Raw genomic sequence first — 24999 nt, forward strand, 5'->3', positions numbered from 1 at the left:
TACCAATATCCATAAAATGTATGGTATGGTTTAAAAACAAAAATAACAATGTATTATGTAGTGCATTATATATATGTGTGTAAAAAATAGTAGGAAAACATGAGGATAAAACCCTTTATGCTTTGCAGAAACTTGCATAATATTAGTTAAAGAAAGACAATGGTAAGTTAAAGATATCTTCTATAAATTCTAAAGTAACACTACAAAATAAAACAAGAGGTTTTAGCTACTAAGTCAATGGTGAGGATAGAGGGAATAAAAATAAATCTACTAAGCTGATAAAAAGTAAAGTCCACAAAAGAGAGAGAGAGAAAGGTACAAATACTTCTCCTAGGTAAATAAACAATTAGGAGAAGATAAATTAAATTGTTTAAACAATTACCTGTGCTATCCAATATGGTAGTTCCTAGCTACATGTACTTAATAAGCATTTAATAAATGGTTGGTCTAAATTACTGGATTTTGAAGACTTAGTGGAAAAAAGATAAAATATCTAATGAATAATTTTGTATTGATTACTTTTTAAATATTTTACATTATTATGTCAAATCAATTATATACTTGAAATTAGTTTCACATCTTTTTATAATGTGAATACTAGAAAAATTGAATATACATATGTGCCTTACATTATAATTTTTTCTGTCAGCTTTGCCTGAACATTCCAATTAAATGGGATCATCAGATAGGATTAAAAACAAACCAATTATATGCTGTGTACAAGAACCCAACTTTGACTGTAAATGCATAGAATAAATGAGAAAAATAATACATAAGGTGGTGAGCAGATCTGGGTCCCAGAAGTGAAATTAAAAATTGTATATATTGGTTCATTCTTTACAAAGATCTTTAGAACCTTTGTAGTTTTAGGTGTTTGAAACACGAAGCAGACAGTAATTGACAAGTGTAATCATTACTCTAAAAATCAGCAAATACAGTACAAGGTATTAAGAGTCAGGGAGGTTTTGTAGTAGGCAGAGTCTACTTTTTGGTATCTTCCCAATTCCCCATTACTGTCTTCTTGGGAATGGTATTGATGTGGCTCCTCATTTTATAAACTATCTGACCCCCAGCTTTTCTCCCTCTCTGGTTCTCATCCAGTTATGAACTAATTCTAAGTATCAGTTGAAAAATGTTTAAAGTGTTGCCTATAGCAGGTGACATATTTTACTAGTTGATTCTTGGCATGCCTTAAAGTGGGGAAACCCCACTTCAATAATAATAGAACAAAAATCATTGTTTGACACTCTGGAAAGTAGTATGGACATTCCTTCCAAAACTAGGAATGGAACCACCATATGACTCAGCTATCCCATTGCTTGGTATTTATCCAAAAGAACTAAAATCAGTATACCACAGTGATATACCACCTCAATATTTATAGCAGCACAATTCACAATAGCCAAGTTATGGAATCAACCCAGATGCCTGTCAATAGATGAATGGTTTAAGAAACTGTGGCTACAGCTACAATGGAGTTTCACCCAGCCATAAAGAAGAATGAAATTATGGCATTTGCTCCTAAATAGATGGACATGGAGAACATCATGCTAAATGAAACACTCCAGTCTCAGAAAATCAAGGGTCAATTTTTTTTTTCCCTCTCATATGTGGCTGCTAGAGTAAAATAAAGGAAAGAAGGAGGGGAGGATCAGCTATCATAAAAATGGAAAGAGAAGTAGAGTAGAAGAAGGAGATGGGGAGAAAGGAGGGATGGAAATAGGAGGAAATGTGGAAGGAATTTTTAAAAATCATGCTATGTACAGATGTAAATATATCGCTAGGCATTTCACCTTTATGTATAAATAGATAGAACTAATCACAAATAAATAAATAAACAGATGAGTGAAATGAAGATCAGTAGAGAAAGAAGAATGGGGGGAGGGAGGAGGGGAAGGAAGGTGGAGGTAACACGAAAAAAATTAAATTCTGTTCATGTACGAATTTGTTGAGATGACCCCAACTACTATGTATGATTATAATGCTCTAATAAAAAAAGTCTACAGGGCAGTAACCTAAAAACAAAAATCTTTGGTTGATTGATTAAAGTATAGACTCTTCCAAAGGCCATCTTGGGGGTGAGGAGGCTACTACATGCCATTCAAATAGAACCAATAAGGGGGTCCAACTAATGCAAAAGCTAATGTGGTGTTCGTCCATCAACAAATGCTTACTACTGGTTCATAAAAGATTGCTTTACTGGATTTTTTTGTTCTCTGGACTGGTCACAGCTCCTCTGTCCTTTTTGGAGGACAATGAAAACCAGAAGTGCATCCGGAGGAGAGTTATCAGATTGTACAGGGGCAAGAAACCATTTCACCGGAGCCATACTGACAGCACGGGAAATATTTAGCCTGGAAAAATCTCAGGAGGAAAATAATACACCTCAAAGAGTTAATAGATAATCACGAAGAAATGAGAACAGATTTACGCTCTGTTGTTTTAGAGAAGGCCAATGAGAATAAAAAAGACATTTAAGAGACACTGTAGAGCTGTCCATTAATGAAATAATAGAATGGAGTGAAATATGCCTCACCAGGAGCATTCAGATCAAGGTGAATGAAGGGTACTCTGTCAGGGATGATAAAGAAGTAACATGTGCCTTGGGGAAATATTCGACTAGATGTCCTCTAAGTTTGCCTCCAAAAGGGATAATTCCGTAAGTCCAAGGCCCGTATATTGATCTTTCCCTTGGAGCAGCCACACTTTAATGAAAAAAAATCCATTTTGACATTTACACCAAATAAGTTATTTTGTTTCCCTATGCTACATAATATATAGACTGCATTTATCCTATTTGTTCTTTAACACATGGATCTATATTTACAGTTATGTCAGTTGGACCTCTGTTTTGTAATAAAAGACCAGGTTAATAAGGAGCAAGACTTGCAATCTGTGCTTCTGTTTTGTTGTGATCTTCAGCTTATGCAAATAGAATTGTATTGATATTTTCAAACAGAGTTGATACTTGCAATTCCATACTTTAAGTAATCTCTTTTGTGAGAAGGAAATGTGTCCCTATTCTTCTACGAGCTATCATAGGCAGACAATTATATACCAACTACACTTCTGTCCAATAAAGCAGTGAATGACAGACAGATGACAAATCAATAGGAATTGAGGTCCCAGAAAATTTTGACAACTTGTACCTGGCAGTATATTCAGGATCTATGCCTATTAGTGAATGCTGTACGTCTAGTTATAAAATAGACAAGATGAGGTTGATTTATTGATTACTGATTTGCCGTTAATGAAGACAAGGCTGACCCTGACCATAAACTGTGGCTTCACTCAGTAATTCTATGAACCATTGTAATTTTGACTGAATAGTTTTAGAACAGGAAGATTTGCCCCTGGCTTTTAATATAATATTGTTTGGGCTGGGGAGATAGCTCAGTCAGTAGAGTGCTTGCCTCCCAAGCACAAGGCCCTGAGTTCGATCCCCAGCACCGCAAAAAAAAAAAAAAAAAAAAAAAAATAATAATAATAAATAAAATAATAATATTGTTTCATATAAAAATGTTTTCTTGATTTGTGTAGAACTTGCGATAAAACTCTCCAAGGAAACCTAAGTATTTAAATGAATAATGATCATGTTGTCTAAAATAGGTCTTCCAAATGTTAAGCAAATTGCTATATTTTAATAGTTTGCATTGCTTTTGCATCTGGAAGAATAAAGGAGCTTTCTACCACCTGACAAGAAAAAAATATCATGTTAAAATAAAAGTCAAATACAGGGTTCTGATTTCATCAGAACATCATGATCTCATTATGTCTGTGTGAATACATAGTTACTTATAAGTCAGCTTCACAATTATTAGAAACTGGGGCTAAAACTTGCTCTCCTGGCTATGGGCTGTCTAATCTTTTTAGCTGAGAGATAAGGCTTGCTTATAAAAATCTGGATGCATACTGTTTGTGACTAACTGTTAATTGTTCCCCACAACTTGTTTTTCCTTCCTCCCATATTAATTCAGTTTAAGCTAAGCTCATGGTCACCTAGTTGGAGATAACATTTCTCAGCTTCCTGTAAGTGAGTAAATTCTGCAGAGCTGGCTTCTCACTGATGAATCCTTTAAGCAGGCGGTTTCTTCATGCTTGGCAATGGACTATGAAGAGTGGGCAGAAATCTGAGGAAATGACATTTCTGTGTCCTTCTCTTGCTTGATAGATCCAGAGAATGTATTTAATCTTTTTTTAAGTGGGTGTTGTGACATTATATTATACTCAGTTTTCCTGGAGGATATTTTAGATTAAGGAATATGAGTGAAAGTGATCTATGTGTCACTTGCTTTAAAAAAAGAAATCATTTGCCTTCTACATTCTGTGGGCTAATACAGGAACAAGGCAATGACTCAGCTCCCAGAGAGATAGGCTCCCAGAGAGATAGGATCCATGCCCCAGGGAATGGGAAAACAATAAGATGGAAGCAATGCCTGCCCCAGGCCCCTGCATGATCAGAGGAAGCAGAGGCGCTCCACAGCTCGGCCCCCAGGGGGCGCTAGGGTCAACTTGTGAATCCATACATTTTTCGAAAATGGAGTAGTCAGGGGCCACGCCTCTACACAATGGCTAATCACTATCAGTGGAAGACACAGAAAGAGTTCTTCTATTCAGCCAGCTCCAACTCTCAGTCCACGAGCATCTGAATGGTAGTGCTGAACCCTAGTAGTTTGTTTTAGAATTGTTACTGAAACCAGGGCTACTTATGTGAACGGTTTAGAATGTTAAGACGCAGCCTTCCTCATTGAATGGACTACTTGCAAAATCCAAGCATAGGAGGAAAAACATGGTTTCTAAACAAAGTGACCAAATATATTCTCCTAGAGGCTATAGCAACTTACTGCAGTGGCAAGGCAGGTGAGGTGGGGAGGGGGTGTACGGTTCACTTTTGAGTGTTTTAATAAACTTTTTTGCTGCTCTTACCAAAAGCCCTGACAAGAGCAATTAGAGGGGAAAAGTTTATTTGGCACTCACAGTTTCAGAGGTCTCAGACCCATAAATGATAAAAACTCCATTCTTTGGGGCTGGAGGTAGAAAATCATGGCGAAAGATTGTGGAGAAGGAAAGCAGCTCAGAACATGGCCAGTAGAAGGCAGAGAAAGACTACAAACTAGGGACAAAATATATACCCCAAAGTCACACCCCCAACAACCCACCCAACCTGCCTACAGTTTCCACCTAGTTAATCTTATCAGGGGATTTTTGCATTGATTAGGTTAAGACTCTCATAAATCAATAATTTCACCTCTAAACTTTCTTGCATTGTCTCACACATGAGTTTTTTGGGGACATCTAACATCTAAACCACAACATTTAAGGGAAGAATATTTTATTACTATTGTTTAGAATTGCTAATGCATTGCAATAATCAAAAGCAAACTGACTTTTAATCAATTTTATTATTGCTTAAAATTCTCTACACTCAATTATCTCCTGACTGTATGTACCAGGAGATTCACTCCTAACAGTCTACCCAACATATGCCTCTGACTTACCTGATTGGACTTTGCACAGCTATTTTTCAGAATCATTCAAATCGCTGAAAAGATGAAGTTCAATTTTTAGTGGCATTTGATAAAACAAACTAAGTGAAACTAGTAATATTAAGAAAACAAACTATTCTCTGCAAATACCTTTAGCAGATGGTACCAATATTCCCTTAGCCATTGTCACAGTTTGGATCTGGAAAGTCCCCCAAAGTCTTATCTTTTGAAGTCTTGGTCCCCAATGCAGCAATGTGCAGAGGTGGGACATTTAGGAAACTATTGGGTCTTGAGGGTTCTGACCTCCTCAATGGATTAAACCATTTAATGGATTTGTAATGTGGGTGGACCACCAAGAAGTGGTGGAAACTCTAGGCAGGTGGGGCATAGTTGGAGGAAGTAGGTCAATGGGGACATGTCCTCAGGACTATATGTTGTCCATGGCCCCTCACCCACTTCTTTCTCTGCTTCTTGGGGCTACTGTGAATCAAACAGCTTTCCTCTACCACATACTTTCACTGTGATGTTTCCACTTTCATGTCAGCCAGGCATGAACTGAATCCTCTGAAACCTTAAGGCAAAATAAATCTTTCCTCCTTAGAATTATTTTTTCTCAAGTGTTTGTAATGGCAATGAAAAGCAGACTAACAGAGCCATTTCCCAGTTCCATGCATGCCAGTGCACCTACCAGGTGCCCTTTATTGTCCCAGCCTCCGGGTGTAGCAGGGGGAAACTGCTTCCTACAGTTACTATTTCTGCATTTACTTGTTTGTTCTCCACTGCATGTTAACCAATCCCCTATGTTAAATTATTTTTATTAAAATAACTGGTACCATTTCTGTTTTCCTGAGTGGATCATGATTGATAGAGCATCCCCATTGTGAATCAAAAATTTTTAAGTCATTCAAAATACAAACTCTTTTTCTTTCTCCCTTCTTTCCTTCCTTCCTTCCTTCCTTCCTTCCTTCCTTCCTTCCATCTTTCTTTTTTAAAAATACTGGGGATTGAAACCAGAGGCATTTACCCACTGAGCCACATCCCCAGCCCTTTTTGTTTTTTGAGACAAGCTATCTCTAAGTTGCTTAGGGCCTCACTAATTTGCAGAGGCTGCCTTTGAACTTGTGATCTTCCTGCCTTAGCCTCCCTAGCTACTGGAATTACAGGTATGCATCACCATATCCAGCTTATCTCTGTTTCAGGTATTAACTCACATTAATTGTACAAATTGATGGATTTCACTATGACATTTCCATGCATACATATATTGCAACTTATTTATTTGGTACTGGGGATTGAAGTCAGGGGTGCTTCACCATTGAGCTACCACCCCAGTTCTTTTTAATTTTTATTTTGAGACCAGTTCTCCCTAAGTTGCTGATGGCCTCACAAACTTGATGAGACACCTCTAACTGCTATCTTTCTGCCTAAGCTTCCCATATATATTGTGCTTTAACAATATCCACCCTGGATTTTCATTTTAATGTGTTGTGACAAGCAAGGTCAAACTTGTGGTTCTGGTGAGGAGTGAAAGGGGGTTAGAAAAATAAAGACTCACAAACACAGATTTTGAAGATTAAGCTGGGATCAGGTGGAGCTCTGTTCTCTGACGGAAATGCAGATCTAAAAGAGAAGAATGGAGGAACTTCAGATTATGTAGAGGGAAATGAAGGCCAGTGGCGGGGTATGAAAAATGTCAGAATGAGACAGATGTATGATTACACAAATGGTATGAATCTATATCATGCATGCCTATACAAATGAAAAGTTGTACCCCATTTATGTACAATAAATCAAAATGCAGTTTAAAAATAAAATAAAAAAAGTTATATCAGCAATCTTTATTTATATATGTCTCATTGTCAGGTTAAAGACTATGCAAGCATTATTATTCTTTGTACTCAGGAAAATTATGGAAATCAGGATATCTATGTAGCTTTCCCACAGTTGCAAACCATAGTTGCAAAGTGCAATGTTAGGAGCTTTGTGTAGCTCTCAAGGAAGTCCATGTCAAAACTTACTATAAAGTGGGCAGGAATAGGAGAAGTGGAGCTGGTGAACCATCGTGGTTGTCTAGCATGAGAATTTCTTCCTTTCCAGGAGTTGTGTGCCTGAGATCAAGGTCAGAGCTGATAGGACTCTTGCACAGAGCCTCCTCGTGCAGGGCATTGCCACAGCAGCTAAGCGTCCTGTGCCCTTGCACAGAAACATTCCCAGGCACCAGGCATGCCACAGCCATGAGGTCAACAGAGACCCCCAATCTCAGTCTCTGCTCTCCCATCCTCCACATTAATGGTCAAAAGAAATTTTAAAACTTATTATTTCCCATAAATGTGTAAACATATTTCGTCACTTAATAAGATATTTATAATGAAAATAATATTGAACTCAGAAATCATAATTTCATTAGTAGGTCAAACTTGGACCCATCAACTAGCCTTTCTGAACTCTAAAGCTCTCATGGGGACATAACAATCCCTACCTTGCCACAGATTAGAGATTTTCATTTGAGATAACAGACATTAACTTGCTTTGGAAATGATAATTCATTTTGGCATAAAAGTTATTCATTATCTATTAACAGTTATACCTCTGAGAATTAAGAATATTAATTTAAATTCTAAACATTATTATCTTAAAGTTTTATATTAATTTTATGCAAATAAATGATTTTCAGCAGCTTCTGTAGCCATGAAGAGGTACTTCTTTTTTTTAGTTACAATGATCATTTTATTTATTTTTTATTGGTTCTTTTTAGTTCAACATCTCTAGCAATTAGAGAAATGCAACTTAAAACTACACTAAGATTTCATCTCACTCCAGGCACGTATTTTCTTTTATCAGCATTGTGTTTTTTACCTGTACAGAAGACTCTGTCAACTCAACATCAATTAGATTTTTGCTTCTCTCCATTTATTAGTGGTAGATAGTAATCAGTTTCTACTACATAGCAAATCGATTCTGATTAAATGCTTCACTAGAAAATAAAAGGATGTGAAAATAGTGGTTTTGGTTGATTTATTTTCCTCTTGTCAATAATATTTTTGATTATTTTAATAACATTTTAAAGCATATCATGGTAGGTTGTTTTTTCCTATAACAGACCACTTTAATGTGCTCCATTTCTAGGGAAAATAAAAAAATTTCTGTGAGTTGGACTTAAGACTATAATAAGAAAATGGACAGTCTTGAGGCTGAAAATAGAAAAATAATCAATGGACATTCATCACATGGATCTCCTGCCTGCTCAGACTCAGCATGTTTCGAAAATAACCTCATTATTTCTCCCTATACCATAACGGTGAAGGCAATGCTTCTTCTGTTTCCCAGGCATTCACATTGCAAATTCTGAACTATCCTGTCTCTAACTTCTCTGGAAACTTTACCAACGACTGTCAGTGGCCAAACTCAATTTCTTTTCACTTTTTAATACTGCCTCATACACTTTTCCTTCCTTCCCTTCCCTTTCACTGTCCACCCCTGCCTGCCTGCAACCCCTGGCCTACTGAGGTCGATTCCTAACTTGTCTCATGTTCCTAGACTTTCTGCTTTCTGATACGATACATATTCTGCAGCTGGTGGAGCGGGGAGGGGGGTTCTGTGTCCCTGAGGGCCTTGGGATAAAGGTGCACGACCAGTTGCTAAGATATGATAAAGGAAATCCACACAGTAGAGTCCTTCCAAAACCGAGACTATGTTGTCTTATGACTCTGACTAGACATTCCTTTACATTTCCATGCAGATCTCTCATTATGTTCCCTCTGGCCAGCTTTGCAAGTTCTTTACTCCAAACTCTGCCATACAGTGCTGGTATGATTTGGATCTGAAATGTTCCCCTAAAACTTGTGTATTGAAGGCTTGGTCCCCAATGAAGAAGTATTCAGATATGGGACCTTTGAGGAATGATTGAACCATGAGGGCTCTGACCTCATCCATGGATTAGTTCATGGACAGATTCATAACATAATGAATTGCAGGGAGAGCCTTTGTTATAAAGTGGGCTTTATATGCTTCCCACCAACGCTGAGGTGTGCAACTCCATTCTGTCAGGACCTTCTGCCATGATGTTCTGCCTTACCACAAGCCCAGAAACAATGGAGCCAGACAATAATGAATGGAACTTCTGAAATTGTGAGCCAAAATAAATCTTTCCTCTTTTAAGTTGTTTTTCTCAGGTATTTTGTCACAGCAATGGAAAGTTGTCTACCTTCAGTTAAGAAATAGAAGATCATTCCTAAGTTGGAAGGGCTTCTTAATTGAATTTAATTTAATTGAAACTTACAGGGGTTTCTTCTTAAAATGCTTAAAACAATTTTTCATCAGTCTTCTTAAGAGGGAACTACTTATTGATCTATCCTCAGTTGTTGTCATATGCTAAAATTGGGTTTAGAAGAATTTAATGAAAAGTAAGACTTGTCTTAGTCTTCTCTACATTTAAGCAAGTTCATGTGTTGGAAACTTTCTGCTTTGGGATAAATACCTAATAATGTAATTATGTAGTTTTGATTCAAAGCTTTGGAATACATTAAACTTCTCTTCCTCTTCTATTGGTAATAAGAACTTTAGAATTCCTGATGTCTTTGGGCAATCATTTCCTTAGTTCCCAGCATTTAAAAAAAATCACTTGAGAAACCAAATGCTTTTGAGACATCACTTTTTTGTATAAAATTTAACTACAAAAAAAAAAAAAAACACTTGGGATTTATTCTTGTTTTTCTTTGCATCTAGCTGAAAATGTTGAAACATCCTTGTGAAAAAAAAAAAAAAACAGATTTTTTAAATTTTCCAAAAGTTTGGTGACCTCACCTCCCTTGTCTGCTCTCACTCATGGACCCATTGAGTTGCAGTTATGATTATGGCTGATGACTATTGGAAGGAATAGCCATCTGGCCCAAAGTTGGCCCATCCATAGTCTAGACAGCATCCTAGGATGTGTGTGGCCTGGTTTCAAAGATATAGGAATTAGTCACATTTGTCTCTCAGAAAATCAAACTGAGATACAGGGAGAAAAGTTTCTAATAGAAAAGCTTAAGGATGGTGTGGAAGTACCTGAAACAGAGAACAGGGCTCTGCAAGCCCCACCCTACACTTCTGTTTGTGGATTAATACAAGATATCCCTTATCATCTCTTCCTAACACTTGTAAGCCAGGACAAAGGGCCTTGGGTTCTGCCAACCAAATAAGCAGCAAATAATGTAGGGGTAAAATCTATATATGCCATCATTCATAACTTGGTGAAAACAAGAGAATCTTCCATTTGAAGCTGCCACAGAGTCTGGCACAAGTTAGGTCCTCAATCAGTGTTTTTCAGTGACTCAATCAATGACTCATTAGGCTATTATTCAATAGTGTTTGACATAATAAAATAAGGACTTTAGGCCTTGTCAAAAACTTTGACAGATCATTTTCACTCTGACTCAAGTAATTTCTTAACATTTCTGCAGTATGGTCTACATCCTTGCAAAGTGTAGTCTATGGACCAGTATCATCAGCAAAACCCAGAAGATTATTAGACATGTGAATGTTCAGGTCTGGCTGCAGCTAGACTGAATTAGAATCCGTATTTTAAGGTGATTTCTGAGCATGTTAAAATATGGTAAGTGTTGCTGCAGCTCTTGGAGGCTACCTTGATGGAAGTTAATCTGTTCAATGATTCTTGACTCTGGGTGTGACAGTCTCATCTAAAGTTCTTTAAAGAATATTGATGCCGGCCCAGGGGAGGAGTGGCGAGGAGAGCTGTGTGGACTCAGGACACCGGGGCCTGCCCTGAGGAGGAGGAGGAGGAGCGTGGCCGCTTGGATTTGGAGTGACTGCACCAGAGCTACAGGCGGTTGCCAGAGGAGGGGCTGTGCAGCGAGCTGTTTGGACTCAGACCACTTCTGAACCCCGGGGCCTGCCCGGAGGAGTAGGAGGAGGAGGAGGAGCGCGGCTCGCAGTGACTGCATTAGCACTCCAGGCGGCTGCTCAGAGGAGAAGGCGAGTGGTGAGTTGTTTGGACTTAAAGTGACAGCGCCTGAACACAGAGGGGCTGCCTGGAGGGGAAGCGTGGTGGGTCGCTTGGTCTTGAGTGGCCGCACCAGAGCTCTGGGCGGTTGCCCAGAGGACCCGTGCAGCGGGTCACGTGGATTCAGAGCCACTCAGAGCGACCACTCCTGAACACTCGGGGGGTTATCTGGAGAAGGAGGAGGAACGGGGAGGGTCACTTCGACTCGGAGTGATTGATTGCCCAGGGCTACGGGTGGTTGGTGGGAGGTGGAGGCACGCAGAGAGTTTCTTGGACTCCTAGTGACCGCACCGGAATACTGGGCGGCTGTCTGGAGGAAGAGGCGTGTGGCAGGTCTCTGGGACTCAGAGCGATTGTACGGGGCCCCAGGTGGCTGCTCAGAGGAGGGGCCGCATAGCCAGGCAATTAGGTACAGAGCAGGGTCCCAGGATCTAGGAGGCTTCTGGGTAGAAGAGCCGCACAGAGACAGGCTTAGGGCGGAGCGAAGGTTCCAGGCCTACGGGCAGATTCTCTGAGGAGGGGCAGCCTAAGGAGATTCATCTGTGAAGGGTGAGGCTCCCAGGCCCAGGAGGTAGGGCCGGGCCCCTGAGAACTTTGCAGAGGAAGGCAGCCCAGCCCAGGCGGTAGCTGTAATTGAGGGGAACCTCTAGGAGGGTACTGACCAGCGAGACCTCCCCACCGGGTGAGTCTTCCCTGCCGGGTGAGGTTTCCCCACAAGGACGGTAAAACTAGAGACTCAGGCCCAAACAGGCCTTGCCTCAGCCCGCAGCCTAGGTCCCCTTTGGATGACCATTGGTCAACAAGTGGAGGCACCTCTGCCCACTAGCAGGGATTATACCCCACCTGAAGGCCACCACTCCTAGAGAGGCAGCTTCCTTGTGTTGCACCGCATTATCAACTTCCTCCAAGACTTCAGCCTACTGAAGGTTAAGGGGGGATATATATAGAAATCTTCAGGGACATTGTAAGTCAATAGAGGAAATCTGCAATATCTCAGCGGTCCACTGATACCTGAACAGTATGAGAAAACAAGGAAAGAAAATGCTGCAAACAAATCTAGATGTTACATCAATAAAACCCAATGACAGCATGGCAGAAGAAATGACAGAAAAGGGGTTCAGAATGTACATAATTAAAATGATCAGAGAAGCAAACGATGAGATGAAAGAGCAAATGCAAGCATTGAATGATCGCACCAATCGACAGTTAAAAGAGCAAATACAGGAAGCAAAAGATCATTTCAATAAAGAGTTAGAGATATTGAAAAAAAACCAAACAGAAATCCTTGACATGAAAGAAACAATAAACCAAATTAAGAACTCCATAGAAAGCATATCCAATAGGATAGAACACCTGGAAGACAGAACCTCAGACATTGAAGACAAAATATTTAACCTTGAAAACAAAGTTGAACAAACAGAGAAGATGGTAAGAAATCATGAACAGAATCTACAAGAACTATGGGATATCATGAAAAGGCCAAATTTAAGAATTATTGGGATTGAGGAAGGCCTAGAGAAACAAGCCAAAGGAATGAACAATTTATTCAATGAAATAATATCAGAAAATTTCCCAAATCTGAAGAATGAAATGGAAAATCAAGTTCAAGAGGCTTATAGGACTCCAAATATACAAAATTACAACAGACCCACACCAAGGCACATTATAATGAAAATACCTAACATACAAAATAAAGACAGAATTTTAAAGGCTGTGAGAGAAAAGAACCAAATTACATTCAGGGGGAAACCAATACGGATATCAGCAGATTTTTCAATCCAGACCCTAAAAGCTAGAAGGGCCTGGAACAACATTTTTCAAGCCCTGAAAGAAAATGGATGCCAACCAAGAATCTTATACCCAGCAAAACTTACCTTCAAATTTGACGATGAAATAAAATCCTTCCATGATAAACAAAAGCTAAAAGAATTTACAAAAAGAAAGCCAGCATTACAAAACATTCTCAGCAAAATATTCCATGAGGAAGAGATGAAAAACAAAGCAGCAAATCAGCAAAGGGAGGAATTATCCTAAAGGAATTGTCAAATAAAGGAGGAAACAAGTTGTGTCAAACAAATAAATAAATAAAATTTAAAAAATGAACCAAATGACCGGAAAACCAAATCATATCTCTATAATAACCCTGAATGTTAATGGCCTGAATTCATCAATCAAAAGACATAGACTGGCAGATTGGATTAAAAAGAAAGATCCAACAATATGTTGCCTGCAAGAGACTCACCTCATAGAAAAAGATACCCATAGACTAAAGGTGAAAGGATGGGGAAAAACATACCATGCGCATGGACTCAGCAAAAAAGCTGGAGTATCCATCCTCATTTCCGATAGTGTGGACTTCAAGCCAAAGTTAGTCAGAAGGGATAAAGAAGGTCATTTCATACTGCTTAAGGGAAGCATGAATCAGCAAGATATAACAATCATAAACATCTATGCCCGAAACAGTGGCTCATCCATGTATGTCAAACAAATCCTTCTCAATTTCAGAAATCAAATAGACCATAACACAATAATACTAGGTGATTTTAACACGCCTCTCTCACCACTGGACAGATCTTCCAGACAAAAATTGAACAAAGAAACCATAGATCTCAATAACACAATCAATAATTTAGACTTAACAGACATTTATAGAATATACCATCCAACCAAGAGCGAATACACTTTCTTCTCAGCAGCACATGGATCCTTCTCTAAAATAGACCATATATTATGCCACAAAGCTAATGTTAGCAAATACAAGAAGATAGAGACACTACCATGTATTCTATCAGATCATAATGGATTGAAGTTAGAAATAAATGAAAGAGTAAAACACAGAAACTATTCCAACATCTGGAGATTAAACAATATGCTATTATATGATGAATGGATAACAGAAGATATTAGGAAGGAAATTAAAAAATTCTTAGAGGTAAATGAGAACAAACAAACATCATGTCAAAATCTCTGGGACACTATGAAAGCAGTACTTAGAGGGAAATTTATTTCATGGAGTGCATTTAATAAAAGAAGTAAAACTCAACAAATAAACGACCTAACACTACAGCTCAAAGCCCTAGAAAAAGAACAGACCAGCACCAAAAGTAGTAGAAGACAGGAAATAGTTAAACTCAGAGCTGAAATCAATGAAATTGAAACAAAAGAAACAATACAAAAAATTGACAAAATAAATAGTTGGTTCTTCGAAAAAATAAACAAAATTGATAAACCTTTAGCCACACTAACAAAGAGAAGACGAGAGAAAACCCAAATCACTAAAATTCGGAATGAACAAGGAAATATCACAACAGACAGGATTGAAATACAAAACATAATTAGAAGCTATTTTGAAAATCTATACTCCAACAAAATAGAAAATTTCGAAGACATCAACAGGTTTCTAGAGACATATGAATTGCCTAAACTGAACGAGGAGGACATAAACAATTTAAATAGACCAATTTCAAGTACTGAAATAGAAGAAGTCATCAAAAGCCTTCCAACAAAGAAAAGTCCGGGACCAGATGGGTTCTCAGCCGAGTTCTACAAAACCTTTAAAGAAGAGCTCATTCCAATACTTCTCAAAGTATTCCATAAAATAGAAGAGGAGGGAACCCTCCCAAACTCATTCTATGAAGCCAATATCACCCTGATACCTAAACCAGACAGAGACTCATCAAGGAAAGAAAATTTCAGACCAATTTCCTTAATGAACATCGACGCAAAAATTCTCAACAAAATTTTAGCAAATCGCATACAAAAACATATTAAAAAGATAGTGCACCATGATCAAGTGGGCTTCCTCCCAGGTATGCAAGGTTGGTTCAACATCAGGAAATCAATAAACGTAATTCACCATCTTAATAGACTTAAAGTCAAGAATCACATGATTATTTCAATAGATGCAGAAAAAGCATTTGATAAAATACAGCACCCCTTCATGCTCAAAACACTAGAAAAAATAGGGATAGTGGGAACATTCCTTAACATTGTAAAGGCCATTTATGCTAAGCCCATGGCTACTATCATTCTAAATGGTGAAAAACTGAAAGCATTCCCCCTAAAAACTGGAACAAGGCAGGGATGCCCTCTTTCACCACTTCTATTCAACATCGTTCTTGAGACTCTGGCCAGAGCAATTAGACAAACCAAAGAAATTAAAGGGATACGAATTGGAAAAGAAGAACTCAAACTATCCCTGTTCGCTGATGACATGATTATATATTTAGAGGAACCTGGAAATTCCACCAGAAAACTCTTAGAACTCATAAGTGAATTCAGTAAAGTAGCAGGTCACAAGATCAATGCCCATAAATCCAACGCATTTTTATACATAAGTGATGAATCTTCGGAAAGAGAAATTAGGAAAACTACCCCATTCACTATAGCCTCGAAAAAAATAGAATACTTGGGAATCAATCTCACAAAAGAGGTGAAAGACCTCTACAATGAGAACTATACAACACTAAAGAAAGAAATTAAAGAACACCTTAGAAGATGGAAAGATCTTCCATGTTCTTGGATAGGAAGAATTAATATTGTCAAAATGGCCATACTACCTAAAGTGCTATACAAATTCAATGCAATTCCAATTAAAATCCCAATGACGTACCTTACAGAAATAGAGCAAGCAATTATGAAATTCATCTGGAAGAATAAGAAACCCAGAATAGCTAAAGCAATCTTAGCAGGAAGAGTGAAACAGGGGGTATTGCAATACCAGATCTTCAACTCTACTACAAAGCAATAGTAACAAAAACGGCATGGTATTGGTACCAAAATAGAAAGGTAGATCAATGGTACAGAATAGAGGACACGGACACAAACCCAAATAAATACAATTTTCTCATACTAGACAAAGGGGCCAAAAATATGCAATGGAGAAAAGATAGCCTCTTCAACAAATGGTGCTGGGAGAATTGGAAATCCATATGCAACAGAATGAAACTAAACCCATATCTCTCACCATGCACGAAACTAAACTCAAAATGGATTAAGGACCTCGGAATCAGACCAGAGACCCTGCAGATTATAGAAGAAAAAGGAGGTCCAAATCTTCACCTTGTTGGTCTAGGATCAGACTTCCTTAACAGGACTCCCATAGCACAAGAAATAAAAGCTAGAATCAACCACTGGGATAGATTCAAACTAAAAAGCTTTCTCTCAGCAAAGGAAACTATCAGCAATGCGAAGAAAGAGCCTACAGAGTGGGAGAATATCTTTGCCAATCATACTTCAGATAGAGCACTAATCTCCAGAATCTATAAAGAACTCAAAAAACTCTACACGAAGAATACAAATAACCCAATCAACAAATGGGCTAAGGAAATGAATAGACACTTCACAGAAGAAGATCTACAGGCAATCAACAAACATATGGAAAAATGTTCAACATCTCCAGTAATAAGAGAAATGCAAATCAAAACTACCCTAAGATTCCATCTCACCCCAATTAGAATGGCGATTATCAAGAATACGAGCAACAACAGGTGTTGGCGAGGATGTGGGGAGAAAGGTACACTCTTACATTGCTGGTGGGGCTGCAAATTAGTGCAGCCACTCTGGAAAGCAGTGTGGAGATTCCTTAGAAAACTCGGAATGGACCCTCCATTTGACCCAGCTATCCCACTCCTTGGCCTATACCCAAAGGACTTAAAATCAGCATACTACAGAGACACAGCCACATCAATGTTCATAGCTGCTCAATTCACAATAGCCAGACTGTGGAACCAACCTAGATGCCCTTCAATTGATGAGTGGATAAAGAAACTGTGGTATATATATACAATGGAATATTACTCAGCCATAAAGAATGATAAAATTATGGCATTTGCAGGCAAATGGATGAAATTGGAGAATATCATGCTAAGTGAGATAAGCCAATCTCAAAAAGCCAAAGGACGAATGATATCGCTAATAAGTGGAGGATGACACATAATGGGGGGGAGGGAAGGGTTAGTGTTAGGGTTAGAGTTAGGGTTAGGGAGGGGGGCAAGTATGGAGGAAGGAAGGACTGTATAGAGGGTAAACAGGGGTGGGAGGGGTGGGGGGAAGGGAAAAAAATAACAGAATGAATCAAACAACATTACTCTATGTAAATTTATGATTACACAAATGGTATGCCTTTGTGCCATGTACAAACAGAGAAACAACATGTACCCCATTTGTTTACAATAAAAAAAAAAAAAAAACAAGAATATTGATGCCCAAACCCCATAAAAACCAAGTTAAACGTGGATCCGCTGAGATAGGGATTGAGAACTGAGACCCAGTACTGAATGGAGACTCAATTACCATGTCAGTGGTACATGGTGAATATACATCTTCCTGAGCATAAAAGAAGAATGGTTGATTAAAGATAGGATGACATCAACAAGACTAGGGTCTGTGTAAGAAACTGGAAACTTCAGGTGTGATTTAAAGAATGCAAAGAGTAGTTGGCTTAATAGAATATTTTGGAGCAGACTGAAGACTAATGCCAACATAAGGAGATTGCAGAAAGGGAGTATTTTTGGAAATTGCAAAGAGGTAAAGTAACTGGAATTGGGAAGTTAGGATTCATAAACAAACAATAAAAGTTAGGGATGTAGACTTGGCCTGGAAAAATAAATAAGGTAAAATATTAACTACACTCAGATCAGCTGAGAATTTTTAGGGATTGTTGATGACATTCAATCACTTGTGAAATATTCTTCTGTACTCTGGCATTATAAAAGAAAACAGTTCACTATGGAAAATTGGGAAAGAGGAAAATAGAAAAAAAGAAATTCCAAAGTACTCATAATTGCATAATATAGAGATACTATGTTTAGAATTATGTTCTTTTTGTGTATGTCGTATTTCTTTGATCTTGGAAGTAGATTTAATAACATTTTTACTGGGAAATGAAAAACGTGTAATTTTTCAAGCTAGCCAACAATAGGGAATACATAAAATACATTATGCATTCTTTTTTGCCTTGTATTTAGTCTAAATATTGTCACAAAATGCTTTCAATTTATCAGCAGCTATCTTCTGTGGTATCGTGACATGACGATTTTCATAATCCACACCTGTGATTATGACTTCTTCCTCCCTCATGAAAGTGAAAATATAAATTTGAGGTATTGAGAAATACCAATTTTTTTCTGCATTTTCTATGTGGTTAGGTTTAGTCCTGGCTTTTCCTTATCTGGAATACATAGTTCCCCTTGATCATTAGCCAGAGCTTTTCACAGAGATATATAGGACTGAGTAACAGTCCCTTCACCATGCTCAAATTGGTCATGCCACCTCTCCTAGCTTTGAAAATTTCTAAAGCATTTTAATGCCATTGCCTACTGTGTGACCAACCAAATGCATGACAGGTAATCTTCTGCATACAAAAGTAATCTTTGTTTGAAGTTTGCACCTATAATAATTTTAAGGCATTAAAAGCAATCATTTGCAATTCAAATTTATGTTAAATACTTGTACTACTGTAATGTAAATAACCCATCAGAGGTGACAATCAAAAGAACATGTATATAAATTTTGATTCCTGTTTCTGGTTATTTTCTGTTTGTACATTCTTTGATAAGCTGAATCCCAAGTGTCTCATGTTGTTTTGTCTTGAATGTCTTTGATTATCACTGACATTAAACATGCTCTATGCTTACTGGCCAGCCCTTTACATTTCACCTTCTGTGAATGGTCCTGCAAAAGTCCTTTGTTCGAATTTCCTTACTTTTTTGTTTTTTAGAGTATAAATATGAAGGAAAGTAGCCTTTTGCTTATCACATTTGAGGGAGGAAATGTTTCCCTAATATCTTCTTTGATTTACTATGTCAAACATTATTATTTGAGAGATTGTATAATAAGGTACATTTTTGAGTTTCATTTCTGCCCCATAGGTTTATATGTCTTTTCTTATACAGTAGATTGTAAGTTTAATTTTAAATTTTGTGGCATATCAGTTTGAATTGCATTCAACTGTAATCAAATCTTCAGTATGAGGAAAGCATTATTATTATTATTATTATTATTTTCACTCAAAAAAAGTTAAGGGATTGGTAGCCTGGGGTTGATTCAGCTGCTGAACATACCACCATGAACTGAGATTTCTTCATCTTTTTTCTTGTTTCACCAAACTCAGCAATGGCCACTGCAACTCCATCCTCCAAACACCCATTTATGGGAAGAGGAGACAAGGAGGGGGCTATATCTGTGTTCTAGGGTCATCTTCAGCTGCAAGAGTGTCTAGATTATAGAGGTTTGTGGGGGGTGGGCGTTGTTTTGTTGTTGTTTTGTTTTATTTGATAGCTTCTGTAACTAAAAGATATGACAGAGAGATTGAAACTGGCATCGAGAGAGGCAGCATATGTATATGTAGATTTATACTGTTTGGCATCTTTCAGAAAAAACATGTCCTCTTACTCTCAAAATTTCATAGCTTTTCTCTGTATATCCTACCTGAAGCACTTTTAATTAAGGTGCCATGCTTTATTGGGTTTGCAATTGGACGTGCTCACTCAAAAACATGGTATACCTTTATTTATATTTTCCTAAATATTGTAGTAACATTTTGTCTGAATCATCTAAGGTGCATGCAGTTCTTAAGTTATTCTCAGAAATGTTGTTTTGTGGAAAGTACCCTATTTTTCCACTGTAGTTTTGTTCTATTGTAGTTTTTTAAAATAGTTTTTCAGTTGTTGATGGCCCTTTATTTAATTTATAGGGTGCCAAGAATCGAACCCAGCCCATCTATTGTAGTTTTTAATTAGTTGCTACTATACATGCTTAATCTACTTGGGTTGCTAGAACAGAATACCGAACACTAGACAGTTTATACAGAAACCATATTCCTCCAGTTCCAAAGGCTGGGAAATCCAAGATCATGGTACCAGCACCTGGAATGGGCTTTCTTGCTGCGGGCTTTCTTGTTATGGTCTCAGATAGTGGAAGGCAAAATGGCAATAGAGAACAAATGCACCCGTGTAAACCATCTGTATAGTGACACTAATCCATTCACAAGGTTAGATTCCTCAAGGTCTAAACACTTTCCAATACTGTTACATTGAAAATTAAGTTTCCAGTATATGAATTTTGGGGGACACATTCAGACCATAGCAACACAATGATGGGAAAATGTGGATTTGAGTTTACCTATCTCATATATAGATTCACTACTGTACCCTTATCAGTTTTAGCAACTTTCCCTTGATTTGATATTTCTTTTCTTTTTCAAGTCTTGCTGTACAGAATTTGTACATTGTTTCTGACTTACATTTGGAACATCTTGCTCTTCAAGGAAGTTATTGTTCATACACGAGACTGTATTTCAAGCTTAAATAGGAAAATATTGTGATGCAAATTTTATATGTCAACTTGACTAGGCTGCAGGGTGCACAGATATTTGGTTTCACATTATCCGGGTTAAGTCCATGAGCGCTTCTGGATGACATTAATATTGGAGTCAGCAGATGGATAAAAAAGACTCCCTGAACCAGGGTGGGCAGACCTCACCCAGTCTTTTGAGGAACTGAATAAAACAACAAAGGGATAGTAAGGGAATTCCCTCTCTGCCTGATTGTTTTTGAACTGGGACATTAGCATTCTTCTGCCAGGCTCACACTGAAACGTCCACTAACAGTAATGCTGGGTTTCTAGCCAGCTGACTGCACATACTGAGACCTCTTGGTCTCCATTTTGCATGAGCCAATTTCTTATCATATACATATATATACATATGATAACATAATTGATAAATATGATATATATCATACATATAAGAATATATAACATATGGTGCATAATATTTAATGACTATGTAGTACATAATACATAACATATATAATTATATATGACATATAGTTATGACACAATTATATATATGAAATATAATTGTTTCTCTGGAGAACCCTAATACAAGTAAAATTGGTTGCACACTTTTTCAGTAAATACCTTTTTCCATCCTATTGGCCCTTAGAAATCTGAGATAATAAGCACCCTACTGACTTGGCAACATAATTCTTCAAATTAAAAATAAAAGTACGTGGAATCAATGACGTGAGTGTTTCAACAGCAGCCACGCCTACCTCACCGTCTCACCTGGCTTCAGATTCCCCTGCTCACCCTTGCCAGCCACTCCCATCTTCCACTCAGCTCTGGCTGCTCCTCACGTCTGTCATTCCTGCCACCAAGCCTCTGCCCGTGACCTTCTGCGATCTCCATGTAAACCGGAGTCGGACTCGGCCAGGAGCCTGGGCCGGCTCTGCTGTCTCCTAGCAAAAACCGATTTTGAGAGTGACTGTGGGGCAAACTCATTTTGTTTCTCCTTGTGGGACACTAGAGCATTTTCTCCTGATTGCTTCTAGAATCATCCTTTAATCTTTGAAAATTCCATCAAAATAGATCGTTTTATTGTTTTTCTTACAACAATGTACAGGTTCAGTTTTTAGATTCAAGTTTTAATTATTTAGAACAGGAAGTGTACTTCCACTTATTTGATTATTGATTATTGTTTCTAAGCCAAGTATTCTTTCTCTTTAGAATTCTGATCATCTGCAATTGAATCTCCTTTTTTTTTTTTTTTTGCCTCTTTATACTTTTGCCCTATTTCTGGAAGGAAAGTTTTGTATTCAAAAAAAAATTTTTTTTCAATATCAATTCTATTATGCATGTCTTAAGGTAGTTTACAATTTGGTAATTGTGTTTTCCATGTCCTTTCAAATTGTGACTTATTCTTTATTTATGACTGATGGTTTTAACTTCATTGATGAAAGTATTAATACTCAAGTGTTTTCTAAGATTTTTCACTTTCCTTTTGGTTAATGTGTTTCACAAAAGGAGATTGCTTTGAACTATAGCCTCTCTTTATTGGTACCATGATTCTTATTCTCCTTTCCTTAAGAAGGAGGCATGATTGTGTACTAGTTAGCTATTACTGCATAACAAACACTCCAATCTTATTAGCCCAAAACAAAAATATATTTCTGTCATGATTCTGTGGAGCAACAATTTAGAATGGACTGAACTGAAGAGTTCTAGTTTTTAGTGGGCTCCTTCATATGCCTGGGGTCAACTGCAGGATAGTTATGTGACCCGGATTCTGGAAGTTGACTGGCTGTAAGGTAGAGCACTTCAGCTTCAGAAGTCTCTCTTTTTCCAACACACTAGCCTGAGCATGCTATTGTGGGAGGATTAGGGGCCCAAGATAGCAATTAGAAATATGGAAATATCTTTTCACACTTCTGCTCACATCAAGTTTGCTTCTGTCTCATTAGCCAAGACAAATCACGAGGCTGAGGTTGGTCTTAGAGTGGGAGGGAACTACAGAGTTACAGGGCAAGCTTGTGCACATAGGAGCCATTATTTGGGAACATGAATGTGACCAATATACTAAGTATTGGTTCACACTGATTTTGTAATTGAACTGAAGTCAGTGAGATTAGTTGACATGCCCATCCAAATATTCATAGGTGAGACTTGTAGCCTAACCAGTTCTTGTGGATATGTTTGAGGAAGTGCAGGTAGCTATAGCAGAGATATGCTTGTGACCTACCTCCACCATGACCTGGTTTCCAAAACATCTATGGAAACAATGCAGTTTCCAGACTTGGATCGCATCCTGGTATCCCTAGAGCTGCTTGACTCTGCAAGGTTAATGATGAATCCCTGACGGTCTCACCATCTGTCCTTACTAATACCTAGTAGTAACCAGGTGACAGTGCAGGTCTACTGGACTTCACCCAATGCCATGCCATGCAAAACTTACCTCTTTCAAGCTGAGGAAGATTGTGTATAAAGCCTTTATGGTCTATGTTGCCCCACCCAAACCAACATTAATGTGAAAATTCCATAAAGGTTACAATATGTCAATTTTATCCTTAATATGTATCTCTGATACAGGTTTTCCCAAGTTTGCATGTTCCACTGTTGTTGTTCCCTTGTTGTCATTGAGGTATAATTTGCATACAGTACATGGTTCTCAAGTGTTCCATGGGAAGAGGTTTAACAGATGTTTATAATCATGTAAACACCAGTCAAAATCAAGATACAGAATCTTCTGTTAACTCAGAAATGTCCCTTTGGCCTCCTTCCCTCTAATCTTCCTGAAGCCAAGGCAAAAGCTTTCTGACTTCTATTACCAGAAACTGTTTTGCCTCTTCCTAGAATTCATACCAGTGGAATCTGGTTTCTGTCCTGCAACATAATACCATTGAAACTTACCCACATTGTTATATGTGTCATTAGTTGTTCCTTTTAATGGGTAATATTCCAGTGTTTAAATATATTCAGTTTTTAAACTCCATCTCCCAATGACAGACATTTCCTTTGTTTTGGTTTTTGGCCACTATGAGTGAGACTGCAGTAAACATTCCCAAGCCATCCTTCTTGCTTCTGTTGACTTTCTAAGGAACAACTGCTTATCATTCAGCTCTGGAGGATTTTACCTATCTTCAGAAAGTACAATAAAACTACTCAAAGTAGCTTAGCACTGATGTTAATTTTAAGTGCTGCTGCTACACATTTCAAAAATAGAACTTAGTGATATTAAAAGTGGAAATTATGTTTATATGAAAAAGTAGTGTTCGCTAAGCATTACCAAAAGCAACTAGAAGGGAGATAGATCTCTATGGCACTATATGCACATGCATGTCCTTCATCCTACCTGGGTTAGGGACCCAGTTCAACATCTTAGGAATAAAGACCAAGCATTCCTGTGTGTTGTTTATATAGATAGCAGGTAGATGCAGATAAAGGGACAGATAACTGATACAGTGGATAATAGTGTCACTGAATTGAACCCTGAAATTACTGATAGCCTGTTGTCCCGTCAACTATGTCAACTATTCTGCTTGTGTACAAAAGTTACAACACAGATGCTAACAACCATAAGTTCCCAGCTGTCAACCACGGAGTAATTGCACTTTCCCAACCACAGAAGGGGTGCTGCAGAGTGGCTGGATCTGGTTCAGATGCTAGGTTGACACTCCAGACTTCCTTGACTCACATGACTAAAAACACACCTACAGGTGCCAGGACAGATCCAACAATGCCCAAATTAGGGAAGAAAATAGGAGGTGACCCAATCAACAAATGGGCTAAGGAAATGAACAGACACTTCACAGAAGAAGATGTACAAGCAATCAACAGATATATGAAAAAATGTTCAACATCTCTAGTAATAAGAGAAATGCAAATCAAAACTACCCTAAGATTCTATCTCACCCCAATTAGAATGATGATTATCAATAATACAAGCAACAATAGGTGTTGGTGAGGATGTTGGGGAAAAGGTACACTCATACTTTGCTGGTGGGGTTGCAAATTAGTGCAGCCACTCTGGAAAGCAGTGTGGAGATTCCTCAGAAAGCTTGGAATGGAACCACCATTTGACCCAGCTATCCCACTCCTTGGCCTATACCCAAAGGACTTAAAATCAGCATACTGCAGAGATACAGCCACATCAATGTTCATAGCTGCTCAATTCACCATAGCCAGATTGTGGAACCAACCTAGATGCCCTTCAGTTGATGAATGGATAAAGAA

This window comes from Sciurus vulgaris, assembly GCF_902686455.1.
Source record: "Sciurus vulgaris genome assembly, chromosome: 4".
In the NCBI taxonomy this organism is placed as follows: Eukaryota; Metazoa; Chordata; class Mammalia; order Rodentia; family Sciuridae; genus Sciurus; species Sciurus vulgaris.